Here is a 6,956-nt window from a genome sequence, read left to right on the forward strand (position 1 = left end):
GCACTTGGTGGGCATATATTTTAATTTCTATTGAATAAATACGTAGGAGGGGAATTGTAGAGTCATTGGGTAGATTTGTGTTTAATGTTTTAACAAACGGCAAACAGTTTTCCAAAGAAGTTGTACTATTTTACATCCCCACCGGCTATATTTGTGAGTTCTAGTTGCTTCACATCCTCTCCAACATTTGTTTTCACGTTAGCCATTCCTGAGGGTCTAGTGGTTCTTACAGCTTACAGTGATTCTGATTTGCATTTCCTCATAACTGATGATTTTAAGACATTTTTCCTGTGCTTATTGGTTCTTTGAGTCTTTTTTGTGAAGTGTCTAAAAGTTTTTGCATGTGTAACAATAATAGATTTGGCAGAATGTAAGCAGAATGTAATTAATTTTAGGGGCGCCTGGGTGGCTCAGTGGGTTGGGCGTGGGACTTCGGCTCAGATCATGATCAACCCCTTCAGGAGTTGGAGCCCCGCGTCAGACTCTATGCTAACAGCTCAGAGCCTGGAGCCTGCTTCGGATTCTGTGTCTTCCCCTTCTCTGCCCCTCCCCCATCCCCGCTTGCATTCTGTCTCTCTGTCTTTCAGAAATAAATAAACAGTAAAACATTTTTTTAAAAGCTCACTTTAATTAAAGAGTGCTCATTAACACTGACCTTACTGTTTACCAGGCAGTTAGGTACTTCGTCTGCATTAGTTCCTTTAAATTCCTTATGAAGTAAATATTATCTCCATGACTAAATAGATTGAATATACTTATATAACTAGAAGCTTAAAAATACATATTTACATGAGTTTATTGTAATAAAATTGAGCAAATCCAATATAGGAAATATTTACTAGTATTATATGTTTATATTAAACATAAAAGAACTTAAACTATTGTTTTAGAATACTTTTATTTTCAAACTGTGTTCATCTAGATTGGTGTTATTTGCAATTACTTTTTCTGCAGTTAATGCAAATCATAAGATTGCATTGTGTATACTAAAGTTTTGTCTTAAAGTATTTGTTACACATTCTGCTCTTGTAAAAACCATATTTTTGATTGAAGGTCCTATTTAAAGCTTTACTTTTTTTTTTAAACTTTCATATTACCAATAATGTGAAGAAATAAAAAAAACCTCTATTATAAAAATATACAATTGAATGTAAAAAACATGTAAATGATGAAGCAGAAGAAAACAAACTTATTATTTAGGAAAAATGGACTTTAAATGCAACAAACTTAGGGGTAACATTAAATACCAAGTGAACATGAGTAAACAAAAAGGAAAGAACAGCTTTGAGTTCTTTAGAAGCCTTTTAAGACCACTTACCCTACCCTCTTCACAAAAAGTTATTTCATGAATAAATCTAAAATGAAGAACTCTAACTTTATTTGGGAATCAGTGATACAAAAATATCCTGGGTCACGCTTTTGTGAGGAGGATACATTAGCCATGGGGACAATTACTTTAGCTTTGGCCTAGAGGATCCCTTTTTAATAAAGCAATTCGCTGACACTTTCTTCCTGGATAAAATAGGTCTGATGGAGAAATCTGTCCAGTGGGCGTTAAACAAGTATTGAGTCAGAAAGCATGTTCTTTTATGTTCAGCCCAACTTTTAATCATCAATTCAAAACCCTTTTACAAAGCCATTGTATAGTCCCTTGTGGTTTAATATACATATATTAAAGTAAAGTAAAGTATTACAAAATCTTTCTGAACTCCTGAGAACATGGGGGCAGGGTATATGTGAGAAGTCCAGATATCCTGTTTATCTTCATTAAGGTGAGGATAGATGAACTCAGGTTACCAAGACTGTAGCTCTTTTTGTGGTTCATCTTGCTTTTCTTTCTAATGTGAGTGAATATACTTTTTAGAAGTCCTTGGAACTAGAGCTCTACCTTCTCTGTCTCCCTAATGATCCCAGGACAGTAAATTTGACATTATACCTGACATTGATATAAAGTCCAGATGTTTAAGAGACTTTTATGTTTATGATTTCAAAAGCAACTGCCACCAGCCTTGTGAAGAAAATTTCACACATGAGATAGGTGTCTGAGACCTGAAGAACACGTGGCTTGATCAATGTCATATTACCCAAGAAAGCTGAAATACTGGGATTGGAATTCAGGTATCTCCACTCTTTCCAAAATTCCACAAAGCCCTCAGTGTTAGACACCCTCTTTTAGGTGAATGCTTTCATTTTGTGCAGGTTATGAGATTGGGAATTTGTTTTCCAAACTGGAAAAGGCTTTCTCTGGAGTGTGTGATTTTGTGAAATACCAAGGAGTACAATTTTATGATAAATATCAAGTGGAGTATAGTGTTGGTATTTTTTAACTTACCTAATTTTTTCCTTTTCCTTTTCTAGACCCAGATAATTATAAACAAGTTTTTAACCAAAGGAATGTCAAGATAGACATTTATAACTTGTGCAGGATACAATGCAATTCAATATTGTTTAAGATTGTCCCAAATTTTGAAGGGTATGTAGCATCACTAGTTTCTACCCACCACGACACCATATCCTCCCCCCCCCACTGTGGCATATATAGACTTTTATTACAGCATATCTAACATTACTAAATTTGTTTACTCACAAATTTGTGGTTCTGCTAACCTGTATATTTTTTTGAGAATAAGCAATATGTTTTTATTTTTCTATCAAGAAAAGCAAGTTTTACATATATATTTATATATATAAAACCTCACATTACTAGGGTTTACTCTTGGTGTTGTATATTCTATGGGTTTGACAAATGTATAATAATATGTATCTACCATCAATGAATTATTCAGAAGAGTTTTACTGTCCTAAAAATTCCATCTGATGCACTTATTCATTCCTTCCTTGTCTCAAAGTCCTGGCAATCACTGATCTTTTTACAGTTTCAATAGTTTTGTAACATGTACTCTTTTTACATAGTGTTGCAATTATCAATTGCTGCATGACAAACCACTCCAAAATGTAGTGGCTTTTAACAACCATTTACTATTATCTTTACATTTACTATGAGCTGCCTGAGTTTAGCTGGGCCACTCTTTTTTTTTTTTTTTTCGTAGAAAGCTTGTTTTATTCTATTTTTTTAAAATATAATTTATTGTCAAATTGGCTTACGTACAACACCCAGTGCTCATCCCACCAAGTGCCCTCCTCAATGCCCATCACCCATTTTCCCTCTTCTCCACTTCCCCGTCCACCTTCAGTTTGTTCTCTGTATTTAAGAGTCTCTTGTGGTTTGCCTCCCTCCCTCTATGTTTGTATCTATTTTTTTCCCCTTCTCTTCCCCCATGGTCTTCAGCTAAGTTTCTCAAGATCCACATATGAGTGAAAACATATATCTGTCCTTCTCTGACTTATTTCACTCAGCGTAATACCTTCCAGTTCCATCCACGTTGCTGCAAATGGCATGATTTCATTCTTTCTTATTGCCAAGTAGTATTCCATTGTATATATAAACCACATCTGCTTTATCCAATCATCAGTCGATGGACATTTAGGTTCTCTCCATAATTTGGCTATTGTTGAAAGTGCTGCTATAAACATTGAGGTACATGTGCACCTATGCATTAGCACTTCTGTATCCCTTGGGTAAATTCCTAGTAGTGCCATTGCTGGGATGTAGGGTAGTTCTATTTTTAATTTTTTGAGGAACCTCCACACTGTTTTCCAGAGTGACTGCACCAGTTTGCATTCCCACCAACAGTGCAAGAGGGTTCCTGTTTGTCCACATCCTCGCCAGCATCTGTAGTTTCCTGATTTGTTCATTTTAGCCACTCTGACTGGTGTGAGATGGTATCTCAGTGTGGCTTTGATTTGCATTTCCCTGATGATGAGTGATGTTGAGCATCTTTTCATGTGTCTGTTGGCCATCTGGGTATCTTCTTTGGAAAAGTGTCTATTCATGTCTTCTGTAGCTGGGCCATTCTTGCTTGCATTCAAGCTTAGTGCTTGAGGATACATTTTGGGATGCAGTAGGGTGGTAGCTGACAATGCAACCATCTAAAGATTCATTTGGGCTATTAGTCTAAGATGGCTTCTTTACCCACATGTCTGGGGGCTGGCCAGGCATCTCTCTCTTTCAGTGTGGCCTCTTCACATGCCTAGTTCAGGCTTCCTCACAGCATCACAGGGTAGTTGGACTTTGTACGTGGCAACTGGCTTCCCCCTGAGTGTACTATGAAGGAGGATGCCGAAACTAACATTTCTCTTAAAGGCCAAGTCCTAACGTGGCACAGTATTGTGTCTATTGTATTCTGTTGATCAAATAGTCATAGGTCCAGCCTAAATTTAAGGAGTTGTATAAACAGAACTTAGACCCCATCTCTTGGTATGGGAGTGACAAAGAATTTATGACATCTTTAATCCATACAGAGGGATAACATAATATTTGAGTTAAGTCTGGAATGACAAATTGATAATTATGACAGACAAAAATAGGATTAGGAAAGGGCATTCTAGACAAAGGAAACTGTGAAATTATATGCAGGGGATGGAAGTCCACAATATTCCAGTTTCCTGGAGTGTAGTAAGTGGGAAGTGACTTGGTGAAGCATAATATAGGTTAAAGTCAGATAACGGCAGTTTTGAACATCACACTAAGGAGTTTCCACTTGAATCAGCAGTTGGTAGCTATAAAAGAATGTATAGTTTAGCTATCCAACTTTTGTTAAATCTTGATGCGAGAAGAGCTTAGTACTTGTGCAGCAGTACATGGTTTTAGAAGTAATTTTTCTCTTAACCTATTCATCACAGCAAGGATAATTTGGACAGGGTAGTACAGCATATTATCACCTTAAAGTCTTTTCTCATCTTGCCTCATTACCTTTAGCCAAAAATCTAATGCCTGCCTCCTATATATTCCTATAGTGTTTTCTTCAATTTTAGTACTATAGCCAATCATAGTGTGCTATATCATGGTTATTTCTATGTGTCTCGTGCTTTAGTTCCTAGACACACTCCACAAAGGTCTTTCCTTATTTAGTGCCCATTCCTGTGGAATGGATAATTTAGCTCAATCAGTTTAAATTAACATGTGAAAACACAATTGCATCTCTTATAAGGTGGCTGGACAATTGATTTCCCTTATGACTCTCCTTGATTACTTAAAATATGGATTTGGTTTAGCTAATTGTATCTTATCCTTCCTCATTGTAGTTAAGTAGAAAGAAGAAATTAAAATAATCACTTCTTTATCTGTAAAAAAAATTTTTTTTGATTGAAGACTAAAGTGTTTTTCCTACTCTGTTTAATTATACACCTGTATTTTCTCCTTGTAAATGTCATTTTATGAAAAGATCAAGAATGTTACATGGATGCCAGAAGCTACTTTAAGGTAATAGGCTCGTAGAAATGTTATGCTTAGTAAAATTGAGATATTTTATAAGTGGAAGTTAGTTGATAATAGTTTTGAGTAAAGTACAATGTAAAATTAGATGATAGGAAGAAAAGATATACATGATAGAAACTTTATTAATTGACTTTCTCTTGAGCATGAACCCTGTACACATCTACTCAAACATTTGTCTTTTATACTATTTGAAATAAGAAAAGCAAAGTAAAATGATAATTATTATGAGTGACCTACAAAAAGACTCATTATGAGCAATACAGCAAGGGATTCTTCCTTTTAACTGTACCTATTCTTTAATATGTTAGAGTTCGTTTCCTTAGTGTTAGAATTGGGGCTTTAATAACTAGATAAAATCTCATATGTAATTAATTGTGTTCACCCAGAAGCAGCTACTAGGTCATATACCCAGAAATTAGTACTTAGCAGCTTAAAGTCTTATTTTTTTCCTTTTATGTATGATTATAATTTTCTTAGTTAGCCCTATTGCTCTCTAATCTGCCATCTGTAAATTAGGAGATTCCTATGATGGGCTGGCATGCTATATTTGAACATGGTTTTACAAATAGGTGTTGGGAATTCAACTTAAAACTGAAAGAGAAGTTCAAGATATATTGTTTGTCAGTCAATCTCCAGGCTTCAAGAAAGATGCTAAGTATGTCTTCCCTAAATATATTATTAGCTAAAAATGATTATTCCCCCCCGCCCCCGCATTTAAAAAGTATATAGTCTCAGGATTTTTCTCTCTGTTACTGTGTAATTCAGAATGCCCTGGGTTATACTAGGTTTAACTGAAATGAAGCAAAGTCTTAAACTATTTGTTTGAGTAAAAATTCAGCATTTATGGTATTATTGTGTCATGTATGTATCAAAGAGTGGAAAGGGAATTCCAAAAGTGCTTTTCCTGCTTAAAAAAGAAACCTCACAACTACTTATACTTTCAGGAAACAAGGATGCCAATTTGGATATTACAATCAGATCAAATGGTCATTGAAATGTTGAGAAATAATCATAACTGAAAACTTGGAGTGCTAACAGGCTATATTTCTCAGAGCAGAGCAATAATCTCTAAAGTCCCGGTATCTCAAAAAACTCTTGTACAAATATTACTTCCAAGGACAGTTTTAATAACATAACAGAATAGATTATACTTTTTTACATATATTTCATAGAAGTACAAGATCAACACTTTTGTAGGTGCTGTTCTCCATTCACCATTGTATCAAAACTAGCTGTATGAGGCAGAACTGCAACTGTAGGGAGAGAAACATTTTATCCTTTCCATATTTCTGAGATTTCTTACACCAGGATTTAGAAGCACATGCAATTTCAAATCTTAGCACTGTGATATCGTAACTTAGCACCAAGAGGGGAGAGAAGAGTTGGCCTAAGAAAATTTCAATTCAAAATGTCAAAAGGAGGGGCACCTGGGTGGCTCAGTCGGTTAAGCATGTGACCTCGGTTCAGGTCATGATCTCACAGTTTGTGAGTTTGAGCCCCGTATCGGTCTCTGTGCTGACAGCTCAGAGCCTGGAGCCTGCTTTGTATTCTGTGTCTCCTCTCTCTGCTCTTCCCCTGCTCATGCTCTGTCTCTCTCTCTCCTTCAAAAAATAAATAA

This window comes from Prionailurus bengalensis, chromosome A3 (assembly GCF_016509475.1).
Source record: "Prionailurus bengalensis isolate Pbe53 chromosome A3, Fcat_Pben_1.1_paternal_pri, whole genome shotgun sequence".
Taxonomy (NCBI): Eukaryota; Metazoa; Chordata; class Mammalia; order Carnivora; family Felidae; genus Prionailurus; species Prionailurus bengalensis.